Source organism: Battus philenor, unplaced genomic scaffold (assembly GCF_028537555.1).
Source record: "Battus philenor isolate CCGP_79_NKW_IND1 unplaced genomic scaffold, ilBatPhil1.0.hap1 SCAF_9, whole genome shotgun sequence".
Lineage (NCBI taxonomy): Eukaryota > Metazoa > Arthropoda > Insecta > Lepidoptera > Papilionidae > Battus > Battus philenor.
Window position 1 is genome coordinate 14,087,916 of NW_027181759.1, and position 19,250 is coordinate 14,107,165.

The 19,250-nt window shown below is 32.9% G+C and overlaps 1 protein-coding gene across 1 annotated transcript in view; it reads right to left on the reverse strand.

Annotated features, from left to right (window-relative positions):
• Nucleotides 1–19,250, reverse strand: part of Cht7 (chitinase 7) — a 124,825-nt gene that overhangs the window by 18,069 nt on the left and 87,506 nt on the right. The window lies entirely within an intron of this gene.

Consider the following 19,250-nt stretch of genomic DNA (forward strand, 5'->3'; position numbering starts at 1 on the left):
TAGAAAACCTGAAACACTATTTGAAATATAAATGCATCATCATTGTTATTTATGCTATAGACCACAGCTGGGAAAAGGTGTATCCACAGATTTTTTCAGATTTTTCCAGCAATTTCCAAAAGGACCATAAGCTGCCGTATCCAGTGTTTTCTAACTATAGGAAATGTTTAAAAGGCACCTATAGCTAAATCAAAATCAAGGAACGTTTTAAGCTAAGATATTAGATAATGATTTCATAGAAGATACCACAACTGGGGAGTGCCGTGTTCATCTTCGGACTATTTCAATGGTAGTTAAATAAGCAAATTTGTTTTTATTAGTCCAGCTTGTTTCTTTAATTTGTTCATTTCAATCAACATTTACAATATGTCAACAATTAAGTATAATTTAAATAAAGAATTTTGAAATTCGATTTTCTGCGTGAAAATTAATATCGTTGCGGACTGCATTAAAAAACAACGTAACATAAGTTTTCAGTACGACGTTTCACGACTTAAGTTATAACAATATTTTTTAATGATTAAGTAAATAAAAGTTGCGAAAAAAACTAGGTTAAAAGTAGCTTTAAATTAATCAGTTCAACAACATATTTGTCGATATAAGTTTTAATAAGTTTTGTATATAGCGGTTCGTCTTCTTTACAGCCTATGATCGGTCAATGCAAGGCATAGGTCTCTCCCGGAGATGGCAACAATAACAGGTTTTACTCTTCCTGCATCCAGTGACTATTTCTGACCTTAAATATGTCGTCAGTCCACATAGTGGGGGCCCACGCTGCGTCTACCGGCTTGTGGTCATCAATTGAGCTCCTTTCGGCCTCAACGGCCATCGGTTGCACGAGTGATATGCCGCTCCCACTGTCATTTCAGACAAATAATTCTTTGACCTACTTCGGTGATCTTCATTCTTATGCGGATCTCTTTATTTCTGATTCCATAACAGCCAGACTCCGAGCATAGCCCTCTTCATTTCTGTTTGGGTGACCTTGAAATTTGTATGAGGTTCGTTGTAAGTAAGCCTCCAGCGCCTTCTCGCGATCTTAACTATGTCATCGGTCTACATAGTGGGAGCCCACGCTGCGTCTACCGGCTTGTGGTCGCCAATCGAGAACCTTTCGGCCTCAACGACCATCGGTTGCATGAGAAATATGCCGCGCCCACTGCCTCTTTGGACAGGTAATTCTTCAGTGATCTTGATTCTTCTACGGATCTTCTCACTTCTCTCTTCCGAGCATAGCCCTCTCCATCGCTCTCTCGGTGAAGCATCAAGCGACTAACCGTTCCTCAATTATGTGACAGTCCATCTATTATATATTATATCTACCTATTATAGCGGTTACAACATAACTATATTGAATATAAAAACAGAGTAAGAATAGAATAATATTTGCAATATGTACATTTAGATAAATGTTTAACTGGAATTATTCCCAACGATTATTAAATAGCATATCAAAATAACAGTTCTGAGCTTGGCGTGGACGTTATTTATTCGACAAATTTACATATTTCGGGCAACGAAAACGTTCCACTAACTTGATACGAAGTTAATGCGAATATAATTGTTTGGAACAAAACGGAGCGAGTTTTGTGGGTCGGATTGTAGCCGAGAGTTGTTTTAGAAAGGATTCGTCAATTCTGAATGTAACAACGATATCACAAAACGGTGCCGTTAAAATCTTTGTCTCATATTGATTTACTATTTATTTTGAACTATTTTTGCAACACTACACTCGTATAAAATGGGCCAGTCGATTCACGGATCAAAGGATTTACAAGCAGCGAGCGGTGGTTGCCCTGTGATAGACTTGTGATCATAGTTCACGGGTTCAATTCCCGAAATACAATCTTTTATAATTCATACTTTGTGCATTAATTATAAAGATTTCCCATAGGTTACAAATAAGCTTCCAGAGGTTTGGCAGCAACTTCCTTTGTATACTACCACACTGCAATGGTCAACCCGTCTGCCAGGCGCGGGGATTAAGGTATATTCCCCATAGATACCTTTGGGGGAGGCATACTCTTGTAATGGACGTACATTTTTTAGGTTTTAGTGTTTTTACTATGAGTGTCTTAATAAAATAACAATTTCGGATCAACAACGTCATAGCTTAACATATTATTTTTGTTATTATGTTTAATTTTAAAGTAATTTTCGTGACCCAATTCCAGTATATATTCACGAAGATATTGTCAATACGGTCTTACGAAAATTTCAAATTGTCTGACAGTGTTAGAGAAGTAAATGTCTTGTCTTAATGAATGAGATTCCCACAGTAACAGACAAGCAATGCGGGAGGCCGATTCGCTCTAAGTGAACGGCAGGGAACGACGTCGCTTAAGGTCTGGTTCTATATTTCGCAAGACCTTAACGATTAGTGATTGTTGTATTTCTGTTATATTTACACCGACATGCCGAGCAGTAATTTGTGTTTTAAACGCTTTCAATACGATACATAAATTTAAATATAAACTTAATGAAAATCAATTTATTAAAATATACGTTACAAAATTGTATATATATATATATATAAATTTTGAAAAAAAGGCAAAGTAATGTCACTTTCTTAAGTTAAATTTACACGACTGCTTCGAGCTTTATTGAAAATATAAAAATTAATAATTTTTAGATGCCGTTCTTTAGGTTTGCACATAGATAAACTTTTAATGATCTGTTTTATATTAGGGTGACCCGAAAGTAATATATATAAATTTTGCTTTCTGTAAAGGCACTAACTAAATTAAACTTGAGTGTTAGCGGCATCGGAAAGTAATGTCGCTTTATTAAGTTAAATTTACACGAATGCTTCGAGCTTTATTGAAAATATGAAAATAAATAATTTTTAGATACCGTTCTTTAGGTCTGCACATAGATAAACTTTTAATGTTCTATTTTATATAAGGGCGACCGGAAAGTAATGTCGCTTTCTTAAGTTAAATTCGCACGAAAACATTTTTAATAAGTTTTAATTTCTTATCAACAATATATATACCTTCGTTATCAACAACCTTATGCCAATATACAAATTTTCAATACAGAAGCGGTTAAAATCAATCGATTTTTCTGTAAAATATGTCGACAGAAACGACATTATTTTCCGGTCCACCTAATATTTTAAAGGCTTTTAATACTTGCTTTCACTACTTCTAATACTTTAAGTTTTAAAGCAAATGTGATAAAATATTTTTTTTTTATTATTTTTTGTATGTACGAACACAAAATAAAAATTTTAATTTTTTTCATGTATGTACGAACACATATAGCTACGTTTTTAAAAGACAGATGCCTGGCAAATGTAGACAGTCCTACCAACATAGAAAAAAAAATACCGGCCTTCCTAATGCCCGGGAGTTTAAATAAAAATTCTTCTTTTTTATTAGTAAGATCAACAGATATAATTATGATAATAGCTTTTTATTTACGTTATAACGAATAATATAGCATTTTAAAATAGCATTGTTATATTTCATTGCCGATCAGTTGCAGTGAGTTTTATTAATAAAAAATACTTTTGCAATGCAGATTCAATACGAAATATCTTCTGTAGGTTTTTACACGAATTTATACGAAACATGAATGAAAGTCATTATAAATTTCGAAGTCATTTACATAGTACACCATTGTTTTACATATCATGCACTCGCGTTGGACATGTAAAAAGAAAAGTTTTAAATTAAACTCACTCTGAATTGCATTTTTAATGACTTTGTTCGTAAGGTTTTAAATTTTTTTAGTATTAAATCCATTACAATTTATATTATTTTTATGTAACATGGTTAAATCAATCGACTTATAGTTAAAATATTGTACAGACGTAAAGTATTCAATTGTTTTACGTGAACAATTGATACAGTGTATAATATGAATAATAAGACCGATAGATAATAATTCTGTAAATCAGGGGTGTCAAACTCGAAAGCTAGCCTGGTTGAATTAACAATTTTTAACAACATATATATGTGTAGCATTAAAATCAATCATATAAACAAATGTTTATATTTTGAAGAGTACATTGTAATAAACATACCACTGTAAGCAAGTAAGGTGAAATTGTCATTTAAAATTCCCGAGCAGGTAATTTTTTTCCTAGGTTAGTAGGACTGTATAACAATTGTCAAGCGTCTGTCTATCAAAACTTGGCATATCATTTGGCACAGCTCAAACTAATTTGAAGAATGTTTTGTGTTTCAAATGCATCAAGTCTTAATTGGTGCCAAAATTGCTCAATTTTTTGAAAAAAAAAAATACCATCAAAATGTCGACAAATTTCGTTCCGCGACTACCGTATTTGGTGATTTAGTTTAGTGTGACTTCTGGCTATTTAGAAAACTCAAAAGGCTAAAGCAGGGACGCCTAATTTAAAGCCTTGAAGGCTACAGCTGAGAAACACTATTTCGACTGTTTCGAGAACTGTAAAAAGCCTTGTCAAAAATGTGTTTTACCGGACAGGGATTATTTTGAAGAAGAAAAATAATTAGAGTATTTACATTTAATGAACAAATTCACCTTACTTTTTAATCACAATATCAAGTAAAGTTAAATTATGGTTTACGTCCTGATACCACTTATCTGATACTGCCTTTCGTGTTTCGTGTTTCGGGAGAAGTTTATGGAACAAAACTACTTTTAAAATTGACGCAACGTGAGCGTTTTTAATACAGTTTCTTATATATATTACATTCATAACAAAAGATAATATATCGTGAACAATTCAAAATGATGGTTTACATATAAAGTATGTTATAATTTATTTACTTATTCACATTTCTACTTTAATATCACTGCGTCGGATAAATTGGCTGGGCAACTAAAACAATTATTTCTGGTCTGATTCGGCCCTTGAGTTAGACATTCCTGTTGTACTCTAATGTTTGTTAAAGAGAACAACTTTGAATATATTCTAAATATAAATTTAAAAATAGAAAACTGAAGGTCTAAGATATCTTGTAAACTTTATTACATATGCATACATCCAGACGTATGAATAAATAGATATTTATTATATATATGAAATAAATTATTAACTGATACATGTACACACGACTACATTCTTAACAACTTCTTATTTCTAATCAACAATATATTCACCTTCGTTATCAACAACCTTTTGCCATCTAATATACAAATCAATGCCTGAGTGGTAAAAATCAATTGGTTTTTTTCTGTAAAATATATCGATAGAAACGACATTAGTTTCCGGTGATCCTGATATATTTAAATGAACATATATGCTACATGAGATTGCATTTCTAGAAAGTTCGTTTGATTTAAAAAAATGTATTATTCGTTGCACTAAATAACTTCATGTAATATTAATGGTTTCCATATTGCGTATGAAATCCTCGCAGAGCTCCGCGTCCGGGCACGCTGCCAAAATTAGAAATTCCCACTGGGATCCCTTCAGTTATTTAAATGTGTTAAAGTACAGTTAGGATTTGTACGAGGAATGCTTCTAGAAGTTTCTCTATGAGTTTAAATGAAAAAACAACTACGCGAAATTTTAAATCAAATTATAATACAGGCTAGATTTAGTTTTAGTTTCACGACATATCTTAGACCTTCCTGTTCCTAGTTTTAATCATTTAAAAGTACAGAATTAAATAAATCTTACTATATCATTTAAGAGTTTTTGGTTCATCGAAATGTGTGCAACTTGGTTTATTGTCTCATTTATGTGGAAGATATCATATTGTATACATCACATATAGTCGTCTCTTCTCAACAGATTAGCGTTTCGAGCCAGTGGTGGCTTATTAAACCAATATCTCTCTTCGCGTCGTTTCTTAATTAGTACTAATTTGCACTATGCGTCGTTAGATTTTCGAGGTTGCGTTGTTTTTTGGTTCGAGTTGTTACATTGTTTGACACAGAAAATCTTAATTTTCTCGTCGTGTTTTTTTGGGAATGTAATCACGACGCAAAGTGAGATATTGGTGTACTTATAATGTTAAAATAATACTCGAATAAAGATATTTTCAAATTTAATTTTACATATAAGTGATAATACTTATACTATATAATAGATATACTAATACACATTAATTACTAACTGCAATGTTTTGTTGCTTACAATAATATTTTTACGAAATAATATAAAGTTCATCAAAAAAGTTCACAGTTTTAGTGGTCAATTTTAATGCAATGTTTGTTTGTATTAGTAATAAATAAAAGTAACGTAATGTTATTGGAAGATGCTGAATGCAGTCTACTTCCAACCGACCCTATTTGTAATCTAATGGGAGACAAGTGTCCAGCTGTGGACATTCCACGACTGAAAGGATGATGATATTTATACTTTCATTATAATACCTACTTGAAATATTTACATACAATATTGCACATTTTGTCCGTTAAACAAATTAAGTAAATCTTTTTTTATGGCCCCCGCTATTGGAGGCCTCTTGTACCCCCAATTAGTTGGAATCATGGTCTTTGTTTACAAATAAGTTTTTCAGATCTTTCATCTTTATTCTTCACTCACTGTCATTCTTTTCAATTTCTTTTATTCTTACCTTATTTGTTCTTTCATTCCTTCTTGCTTTTATCGCCTTCCTTCCATCATCTTATTACTCTTAGGTGGCTTGGTACATTCTTTTTTATTATTGACACTAAAATTTTATTTGCAACGTCATATTTTAGTGGACGAGATGTTTTACCAACTAATTAGCTGATTTTAAATACGCTATAAATATTAAATATTTCGCCATTTCTACTCAGGCGAAAGGTCAAGAACAAATCGGACATTTCGTAAATTTCTTTTTTAAATTTTCGTTAAGATACATGGAAGTAGTAAAATCAACATTTTTTTTACATAGACCACAGGTTATTTTTCTTTTCTTTATAATGGCCCCCGCTATTTGAGACCTCTCCTTCCACCCCCTATTTAATTAGGAACAGGGTTTCGTACAGATTATATTACCTAACCTGTCTCTGACTGTCAAACATTTGACGTCAATCAAAGCAAAAAATTAAGTGCAGCTGTAATCCAGCCCCTCCAGTCCCAATAGAGTCCCAATGGTGGGTTCAATTCTCGGTATAAAACTAATTAACACTTCGTGCATCAATTACAAGAGATTGCCACTGCTCGTAAACAAGTTTCCACAGGATGGGCAGCAACGTCTTCTGCGTAATATAACACTACATTGCTATCACCAACCCGCGTGCCAAGTATGGCGAATAATATATATTCCCCATAAATATATTTGGAAGAGGTTTAAGCTTTGCATGGCATCTAAGAGCTTGAACAACGACGACTAAAATAAAAAGTGTGTTTAAAATTATTAAAAAAAATCGTGTACCTAAAGGATTACTATGGAAATTTAACTATATAGGAGAAATAGGATGATCATGACGACCGATTAGTCACGATTTCTTAATTACAGACGAGGAAATATAAACCAATTGAATACAGAGCTCCCTTCTGCGAAGTAAAGTCTTTAAATATGAGAAATTAAAAAAGTGACATTATTTACCGATAACAATAGCATAGCGAAGAATTTGAAAAGTCTATAGAACACGAATTTGATATTATGAGATCACGACCGTAGTAACACAATATGAAAATAAAATAAAAAACGATTTATTCAACAGACTATCTTCACCTTGATGAAATGTCAAGGGCGTATGGTGAGTCAGATTGTCCTTTATATTGCTAACGGAAACACAGGTCACTGCGACCATCTTCCTACAATGTTATTTATTTTTTAAATTAAAAGCCTGCTTATTATTATGCATGATTATAGCAATATCGCTAAATAAAAATGTAAACTTTTGAAGTTAACCTTGTCTTTTGTTTATATTCGTGCATCTAGCCAAAACGAATTTGGAAACTTTGGTCACATATTATAATTTATTCCTATGTCCCCAAGATGGGGCAGAGGGCGTCCACAGTACGTCGCCAGCCCGAGCGGTCTTGAGCCTTGCGCTTTACTTCGCTCCACGTCATTCCAACGGCCTTCACTTCTCCAGTGATCGTCAGGTTTGCTTTGGGCGGCCACGTCTTCGCTTTCCTTGAGGATTCCATTCTAAGGCTTGGCTTGGTTTATGATCAGGGTCCCTTCGGAGCGTGTCTTATCCAGTTCCACTTGCGGCGATTGATCTGCTAGTTGATCGGCATCTCACCGCAGCGTTTCTAGAGATCTACGACGGAGACTTTCTCTGGCCAGTATAAACTGAGAATACGTCGAAGATAGTTAACGAAGACATGAAGCCGACGTGAGATATATATTTCGTGACTTTTCACGTCTCGCATCCATATAGCAATACGGTTTTCATACTGGACCGGAACATTTTGAGCTTAACTATCCTAGTCAGTTTCCGTGATTGCCATGCAGAACTTGACGTAGGATTCCAAACTGGCTGGTTAGAAGACAAATAAAGCTATAATTTTCTATGAAAAAATGTTTTATCATTAAAATATTTTGAATGAAGCTATATTGTACATGTATAAAGGAGACAATAAGACAGTCGGTTATTTATGAAGATATAAATTGATCCCGTATCAAAATTCTAGACATCTTAATCTACGACTGTGTAGGCCGCAATATCGTGTCAGACGTTCTCTGCGGTCGAACGCCTTCAAAGCTATGAAATCCAAGCGTTTAATATTTCAATATATTATCATTGATGAACCAACATTGTATCAATATATATATATATATATATATATATATATATATATATATATATATATATATATATATATATATATGTATCAGAACTGTAAGAACTATTAAAAATTATTTGCCTAGCGGTCCAATAAAAGTAATATATATTTTATGTCGATGGTATTAATGCACATGTATGTACAATAAAATTCCACAAACAATTTCAAATCTACTACTCTACTATCTACTTTTTAGTAAAAATCTACTATATGCTACTGGAGAGATTTAAAATGTAAATGTATGATGTTCATGCGCGGAATGAAATGTTGTTTATGCACAGGAAGCTGATTTTTGTCAAGAACTCTATAAAAATATATCTGTAAAGAGCAACTGTTGAGTTTCTCGCCGGCTTTCAGCAGAACTGCCTTCAGAGTCAGTGGTAGTCTTTTTTAGGGCAACAATGCAGACATTTTATGTTAATTGACGATGCGAAAGTGCTTGTTATAACCTATTCAAATAAAGAATATTTTGCTTTTTAATTTTGACGACATTATTTATTGACTAAGGAAAGGACTAATATATAGCTACTTCCGCTATGCAGCAGAAGTCGTGCAATGAGTGCACCGCCCGCCAGCCCGCTGATAAATGCCTCATTTGGCACTGGTCGATGTAACAATATTTAATAAAATTAACCTTCTAAAACATAAGACTATATTAGGAAAATCATTAAGAGTTCTTTTGGTAAAATAATTTCTAACAAAAGGTTCAATTTTGATCTTATTAATTGAGACAAACCTCTTATAATAAGATAATGTATTTTTAGTTTAAGACTACGATATCGTGTTCTCGTGATATATATGAAAACTCTTCAAATATACTATAATATTAATACCTTTTACTAAAACCGCATTTCCTGACGCTGTGCCGAAATAACCACAACCACTGCGCCAAAAATTAATGCCTGCGATTATCTGCAATACGGTTCTCATTTCTCTAGTACTATATATATGTATACGTTTATATATGAATACATAAATGTTGTGTCGTTGTCGAGTCTTCTTTATTAATGTCGATTCTACCGCGCGGTGCCCCTGTTATAACGTTTACCAACAACTAGCGCCATCTGTCTGTCGCAAATGTGTATATATATATATATATGTGTGTATATATATATATATATATATATATATCCTTTATATATATATATATACTTTATATATATATATATATAAAGGATTTTTATCGACCGAAACACAGAAAATAATGTATGAATAACAATTAAAATTCAATTCGACATGTCTTCTTCCGTATGAAATTTAGAGAAGATGGGGATGCCCCTGTTTTTTCAATACTTTCACTTCAGTTTTATCCACCTATGCTAGTGTACATAAATAAATAATATAATAGATTGCATTTACTTGCAAATGATGTGGCATCTTCATTAATATTGAATTTCATAAACAAAGGAAAAAGAATCCCATATGAGGTCTTACACCGTGAAAGTTTCTTCCCACTATCGATCACATTCATGTACTTGAAATTTACGTGTTAGAAATGTTAGAGTCCATAGATTATAATCATTTCCAATTAGGTCTTTACTATCTACTTCAACACAATGCTATTAACTAAAACATAGATATATACTAATTAACGATCTCATGCTTCTATATGACGAGGTAACATAAACGTGAGATATTTAAATTAGACGTGTTTGGATCTTTAGATTATGATCATTTACCACCTCAGTTTTCAATATCTTCATCAAAACGGTGCTATAAATTTACACAAAGACATATACTGTTTATATTCTTATGCTTCTATGTGCCGACTGAGTAGGTAACATAAACGGAGATATTCAAATTACACGTGATAGATTTATAGATTACGATCATTTACCATCTCGGTCTTAAGCATCTTCAATAACACGGTGGTATAAACTAACACATAGATATTAAGACAAAGACATCTACTAATTAACAATCTTAGGCTTGTATATGCTGCCAACTGAGTTGATAACATAAACGGAACATATTTAAATTAGAAATATTTATGTCTAGTTTACGATCATTTACCATCGCGGTCTTTAGCATATTAATCAATACGGTGCTATTTAATTATATCTGATTCTTAATGTTTATATGTTGACGTACGTTGTTAAAAGACTACATGGTCGAGCGCATAAATGTGACATCTTTATCGCATCCCCTACTGAATAAAACAACAATCGCCGTTATCATTTTTATGTGGGTTTTAAATTTTTGCAATCTACGAGTTCAATAAACCTTTGTCAATTTTTTTACATAATTCGCTACCTAAAAATTGCGGAGATAGGCAAAGTTATCTTTTTTTGTAAATAAAAAAGGTAAAATACAAATAAGAATAAAAAGATTGTATGATATACGTAAAAATTTTACTCATTTTCAGCATGCTAAGAATGGATACAATTATGTTATTATAAATATTTTCGCTGCTCTATGTAAGGAAAATTTTAGATATATAACCAATATTTATTAATTTTCGTATCTCCTGAAAAGTTTCATTAACATATATATCATTTTATTCGTTGAAGGCGGCGATATATAAGACGTGTTTAAATCCATAATTGGATGACTTACTATCACAATCATCAGTATATTCATCAACACGGTGCTTTAAACAATTACGTAAATATATGCCATGTTACATTCTTATGTTTAATAAATAATGCTTATGTATATCTCTCTCTCTCTCTCCTTGACATTTGTTATTCCCTTCTGATGGTGGGAGGATCTGCCTTCTTCATTTTCCGCTTCCACTTCGCTCTATACGTCGTTTCATTTTCGGAAACATTATAAACCCCCCTGTCTTTTTTGACTACATTCATCCATCTAGTTTTCGGTCACCCTCTGGGTCTGGAACCTGGTATGTTGAGATTGGAACCAACGTAGTCTGGTTTTGACGTAGACACTTTTCACGTGGCTTTCTTGAAGCTTATCGATGTCACGTACACCGGAACTGAACCGGAACCGCCAACGCATTCGTTGCGAATTTTGTCGAGTCTCGTGACTCCACACATCCACCGAAGAATCTTCATTTCTGCTCCTTTGATGGTATGGACTTGGCGCCTTCTGATGATGCTATTGTAAACTAAGCTCTTGAGCATGATGGCCATTTGTTCTACAGGTTACACCAGCTACTTACCGCCACTTAAGCCAGACTTAATTTTTACTTGCAAACCTCACTGATGTGATGAATGTAACATGGAACCCAGATATTTATATTCATCACACCTTGTGATTTGTTCGTGAATAATAATAAATAATGCTTTATAAAAGCATAATATAAAGTTATTTTTACAATATTTATTTTCGTGGTGGAACTCATTTTTCTCATTCTAATTAAGGCAATTTATCTTTTATTGTATAAATGCATACACTGAGACAATCCTTGATTCTTGACACAAAACATGAGATGTAAAAGTTGTTTTTCTGATGACACTTTATAACAGTATATTTCGTAATGTGATCGACTAATTAATATTAATATGCCGATATATATGCGCATCTATGTTTTTTTAATTAGTTCCTTTTATATATATCTGGTCGCCCGCCATTTCACACGAGATTACCGCATGACATCATACAATTAATGCACATAATTAATCATAAAGCTATATATTAATCAAAGGGATAATTAATTAAGTTATTACGCTATTAGCAACAAATATTCGTTGATAACGCTATTATATATAACAGTGCTATTCTCTGTCTCTTTCACCTTCATCAAGATGTCGATCGAAGAGAATTTGAAATTGGAAATAACCATACACTAGCTTCTTTGATAAATCATTTATTGTTTAGTACGCTTTTAAGAGTTGTCTGTTGCAGCAAAGAAAGATTAATCTGTTTTTAAAAAAAGAAACTTTAGAATAGCTTTTCTATTTGTCACTATAGTTTTATATTTCAGGTTATTAAAGTACATGATATATCTTTTTTTTCTCATGTATTACACAGAAATTAGCGCACGTGTCTTTATTTTTACAGATACACTTTTTTATTTACGATTTTTTTGGTCTCATTTCTGCATGTCATTGTTTACTAGATTTTTCTTAACTTATCATAAAGATTTATAAATCATTGAATTGCCCTAAACCATCAAAACTGGGCCCCACTGTGGCCCACCAGTGGGGATATTCATCTGCTTCAACTATAAAGCCTGGTTTTGTTTTGAGATGCCTAATGTCTTATCATATCTCTACGCATCCCAAGTATATGTAAGTATGGAGGCCAGTTAAGAGTATACATACAAATACATACATTACTATACATATACACAAACAACAACAAAAAACATATAACATACTTATATAAATATACTAGCTGATCCCGCAAACGTTTTTTTGCAAAAAAAATATTTTTAATTTTCAATTTAAAAATAAGGGTTGATCGTAGAGGGGTGAAAATTTAGGGTTGTATGAATTTTTGTATGTTGTGACATAAAAAAATAAAAACAAAAAATTTCGTCAAAAAAATAAAAAAATTTTTAAGGGTGAACAACCCTTATCACTTAGGGGTATGAAAAATAGATAGTAGCTGATTCTCAGACCTACTAAATACGCATATAAAATTTGGTAAAAATCGGTCAAGCCGTTTCAGAGGAGTTCAAGTTCGAACACCGTGACACGAGAATTTTATATATTAGATGTACATATACACAAAGTATGTTGAATATTACTAAATAAATCTAGTTGAAACCATTTTTTAGATAAATTTGAATAAATGCGGTAGCGTATTTAAAAGTCTTCCCTAATATGTTTTGAAAAAAATATAGTAAACTCAATTTCAATGTATATTAATTTTATGTATGAGATAAAAGGCAAAGTTAAAATGTAAATTAGAAGGGCAAACTTGCAAAAACGGAACTTCCAACGAACAAAGCATATTCGGATGTGAAATGACGTGAAAGAGGATGTGCAGGCACCGAAAAAAGCTTCCAATATATTCTTGACCGTCTGTTTCTTTTTTGGTTCGCCGGAATATTCATTTAAAAGCCTTTCACAGAGACGGCATATGGCCTTTGTGAAATTTTTTTCACAATATACTGCTTTTATACGTGCAATTCTAGCACTGGTGGTCCATTGGTGAATAACTGAGACTTACGATCGTAGCTAGCGGGTTCGTTTAAGATATACAATCTTTATGCATTAATTATATAATATTGCCAATACGCATAAACAAGCTTCCAAAGGATGGGCAATATAATACGACGCTGCAATAGCCAATCTGCTTGGAAATTGTGGCGATTATGCAGCAAATATAATACACACACACACACACACACATATATATATATATATATATATATATATATATATATATATATATATATATATATATATATATATATATATATATATATATGTATATATATATTGTCTCCTAAAATGAAACACTACCATAAGTAGAAGAACGTCTGGTAGTTTTTGACGGTTGTTGTTGTGGTTAGGAGGAAGAAGGACTTGTTAAGCAATTGTATAAATCAAAATTGAAGAAGTGAATTCGAGCATTCTTTTGTTGAGCATTCTACATAAATATTCTATTCAATTACCATAAAAATATATGTGTATATATATGTGTGTGCGTGTGCGTGCGAGTGCGCGTGCGCGTGTGCGGGTGCGTGTGCGGGTGCGTGTGCGTGTGCGGGTGCGTGTGCGTGTGCTTGTACGTGTGCTTGTGCGTGTGCGTGTGCGTGTGTATGTGCGTGTGTAGTGTGTAGAGTAGTTAAACCGAATGTGTTTATAAAGAAGTTCTTAAAAAAGACATTTCGACCAAAATGAAATGTCTGAAACTATACCGTATTTAATAAAACGTTTAAAAATTATTAATGCCATATTTAATCTTCTATCCATTTCCACGGTACACCAATTTCGTGATAAAACCGTATATCTCTTAGCAAATTTAAAGATTAGCAAACCTATTCGCTTCCCCGACGTTGCCTTGTGTATTTTTCATTACACGGGAACCCGTTCGAGTATAGGGAGGGATTTTGAAAAACGTTATACGTTTCTGGAATAGTCTAGACGTTTTCTATCTCGCGAGAAATTCTATTTAACACTTCAGAACGCGTTGATGCTTCAGAACTTATGTAAGTGTATTTGGAAATGTACATTCTAGCTCAGATCTAATTAAGCCTCACACGCCGAGTGAGCTTTGAGAGACTTCTACAAGTTTAACGAATTTGTATTTCACCTGTAACTATGGATAGCTACTGGAGTCAAAATAATCAACTATTTATCTGAAAACTAGTTTAAAAAACTTTTAAGTTAAACGGTTTTTTAATACCCATATTGTTGTGGTTGTGGGAAAATATGTACCTAGTCCGCCATATTGGAACGGCGTCCATCTTGAATTTTAAATTTTGACATAATCATCGTGTTTTACTAGTGTAGCCCTTTGATTTGATACCCATATTGAGGGGGTTAAGGAAAAATATGTAATCCGCCATTTTGTATCGGCGGCCATCTTAGATTTATAATGTTATTGATTTTATTATATTGTATTGTCATCTAAATTAAATGTGTGTACCAAATTTCAGATCAATCTGACAACGGGAAGGTGCTTAAATTTCAATTTCTAATTTTGACCCAAATAAATTCCGTACGGGTCGAACTAAATAAAACCGTTTAATTAACCAATATAGTCTAGCGGATTGACAAGTTAAAATAGCAATACACGTCATATTGAGATTTTTACTACTAGGATCTATGTTTCACAGACATTAGCCCATACCTTTGTTAAATATTTACGAATTAGTTTTTGTTCTCGTTTTTGCTTGTTACAGTGTTCACTATGTCTCTTACTCTATTTTAACGACAACCTAACAATGTTCAGTTTTTAAAATCATATGTATTGCGACCACTTCCTCATCCCTACTCCATATTGCTATCCTCGGGTTGTAATCCAGTATTTGGGGGGGGGGTGAGGGGGGGCATAGATGAATTTTGAGTGTCATCCGTGTAACACACGCGCGAGTTCGTGTGACGTGATATCGCTACCACCGCATGATGGTAACTGTTATACAGCCCGAAGGTGTCTGTTGTTCGACAAACAAAGATGTCTCGTGGAAAGTAAGCGTCCTTGAACCTGCCTATGTACCGTAGCCTTCGCTAATGAGAACTTGTTATTTGGTTTGGGTGTGAAGCAGGTACAGGGTGTTCCTTTGTTTTGGGATATTCCGTCCAAAGTAAGGAACATTTAATAGAATCGAGCGTTACTTGCGGAAGTCCATCTTAGGTAAGAAAAGGACCAATATTTAGCCACTTCCGCACATGCAGTGGTAGTCGTGCAACAAAGTGCACTGCCGCCAGCCCGCTGATAAATCCGTATGCGGCAAACAATGCGAATCACAGCCAAATCACTCAACACGTGTTTCACCCCTCCACGGGGCATCTTCAGGAGTTATGTTACACCGATTAGTGCCAAACACAGAGTCAATGATGAAATGAAAAATGACTGTGACGGAAGTGGCTAAATATTGGTCCTTTTCTTATAAAGTAAGGAAGCCTACTTAGGGAGTTGACCATCTCCTTGGACGATACCGTGTCATATTGCGCCTAGAAAAGATGGTCACGATGGGCGGATGATTCCTTTAAGGTGGTTGTAAAACGCTGGATTGAAGCTTCTAATCGGTCTTATTCAAAATCAATGACGGAGGTCTATGTCCATCACTGGACGTCATGCAGCCGAAACCAAAATAGCACTTGCTGAGGAACATGCAAAAGGCTTTTTATTACATAATCTATCATCACAAAATGCTTTACTCTTTTTTACATGAGCACAAAACTTTTTTTCTGGTTTTATTGACGTCAATATTAGAACAAAATAAAACTAGTGTTTAAGATACTTTAAATTAATTGTTTTGTGTTCTATCATTAGAAACATTATTCATTTGTGTCACAGATAAACTAAAAAGCAAAAAAAAAGTGACCGGCCGTCTCTGGTTCTCATTGGCAACCTAACAATTGATCTGTTATGTTAAGGATTTCGTTACGAGATTGAATCAAAAATATGGAGATTCGTAAATAAATGAATTTAGCGATATAGCCTAACGAATTAGCAAGTTGTAAGGCTGCTGGAGTCTTAAGGTTTTAAAATGAAAACCATGGTCCCGTAGCCATAGCGTAGGAATCACAGGGTAGATAAAAACTCTATTAGGGTCATCGAAATACGCTGAACATTTCCCACTTTCAATTGACCCTATTAGTGGAAATATATGCAGAAGAAAAATGATGTATTTCGTCTGAAATGATGTTATTGACTTTGGTTATAATTGTCGTAAAATTCTCTAATGTAGGCTTGGTATTTTAAAGTCTGTTCTTTTATTATACAAAATAAAGCTTAAGGAATGCGTTAGTGTATAACCCGTGGAAAAACATGTTTGACCGAAACAAAAAATAAACGAACGTGTGGAATGATTATGCGGCATTTTAGTGGCCCTCGGCGTCGAGTAATGAAGTCGGCAACAAGTTCATTTGCCATTTTTATTCTTTGTATATTATTCCTTTAGCGATAAGGCAAGATACTTTAGAAAGTAAACGGCTTATTACATCGATGTTTATACCAAGGCCGGCATGTCAGCTGTTACTAGCTGCTAGACTTCTAGAAGTTTCAATCGAATTATAGATTCTACTGTCGTGTATAAAATTGAGAAAAATGTTTCTATTATTAACGCCATATAGCCCAACTACTATTTTATCTTTGGATTGTCATGTGCTTTTAATAATAATACTGGCATTATACATCATTTTGACACGTATAAAAAATAAATATAATTTTTTTTTAAATTTAGAAATATTTTTGGCTGATCTCATGTTTACAAATAAAACCTTTCTACGCATCTTATAACAAAATTAAATAACGTAGTATCACCCGTACCAAAACTTATATCTTCGAAAGAGTTAAGGATGCGTTTACATATAAGCAAAATGTTAGAATACATGTATTGCATGACGCATTCAATTATTCTTTATTGATAGTAGCTACAAAGAAGTCACGATTTGTAGCACTGAAAAAATGACTAGCTGTTGAGGCCTATAATATGTAAGTATAATATATATATATATGTATATATAACATGTATAAAGTAATTATAAAATTAAAAATTCAAAAGATGCAATTTTTAGATTGGATTATATACATATATACACATATATATTTATATATATAAACCGTAACGTGCGCAACTTTTCAAACTTTCTATTGTCTCACTGGCTTTTGTTATAGGTTCCGTAGGATTAAGGGAGCAGAGAATAGATGTAAGGTCTATGTATCTTTTCAAACCTCCGACTTGGACCGCTACTTATAATTTTGATTGCTGCATTGTAACTTATCGTATTTCATATATTTTCAAGTATTGATGCCTGCTGCGATTGTCTGTCTCTTTCCTACAAGCAAAGGTTATAGGTTAACCATATTATTATGCCTTGTTCGTCTCATAGTGTTAAAATTACGTAAGTAAAACAAGTCGCTTCCATACTTAGGTAGCTGTCCATAAAGTTGAAGTGAGCAATTTTACACTTCCGCGGGAGTACATATAACATTTATTTCAAAGGAAAAGCAATCTTAAGACGTATAAATAAACTTTATTTTCATTTGCACCCGGAAACAAATTACGGATCATTCCAGTGTTAACAGAGACAACATTTAAACAAGCGGAGGTAACTTACATTTAAGAAAAAAAATTGTTTAACGTTTCAAATTTTTATAATAGCGCTTTATCTTAACGACAGTACTTTCGAAAGTATGAGAATTTTCTAAGAAGTTGCGACATTAACTTGTACATATGGAGCATTGTGATAATGTAAATTCCACGTACAGTCGAAAGAAAAAGTGAGTATATCGTACGCATATTTACGCATACACACATATACAGAGATCATTTCACGTGTATTCAATAAAAAAACAATTATATTATATTATATTATTATATTATATTATATTATATTATATTATATTATATTATATTATATTATATTATATTATATTATATTATATTATATTATATTATATTATATTATATTATATTATATTATATTATATTATATTATATTATATTATATTATATTATATTATATTATATTAAGGGGGACCGAAAAGTAATGTCGCTTTCTTAAGTTTAATTCACACGACTATATTTTTATACGTTGCTAATTATCTGCTCTGTCGTATATTCTTGTTATTTTCATTGTTCATCCATTGTTTTATTTGTATTGTTATGTTACCATTGGTACGATACTGTAAAAATGAATCAAAAAAGTCAAAATCGTCATCAACATTTCAGTCTGTCATCACCAGTTCAGGATGTCCGCAGCTGAAAATAGGTCGATTTTTTAAATTTTTATGAGACCGGATTGAAGCTTCTTGCATCCAAAGTTTTCCAATGACCTGACAAGGTCATTTACCCACTACATAGATGTCTTAGACTTTGCTTGCCTGTTTGTGGTCTTTTATAACATTGAAAAAACACTGTGGGGAGCATATCTTCTATGAAGTCGTTGAATTTTGTCTATTACAAGATTTTTTTTAATATATCCTATTGTAAAGGCATATATTGGCCACAGATCTGTATATTACGACGAAGACATGTCTTACGTACACGAAATTT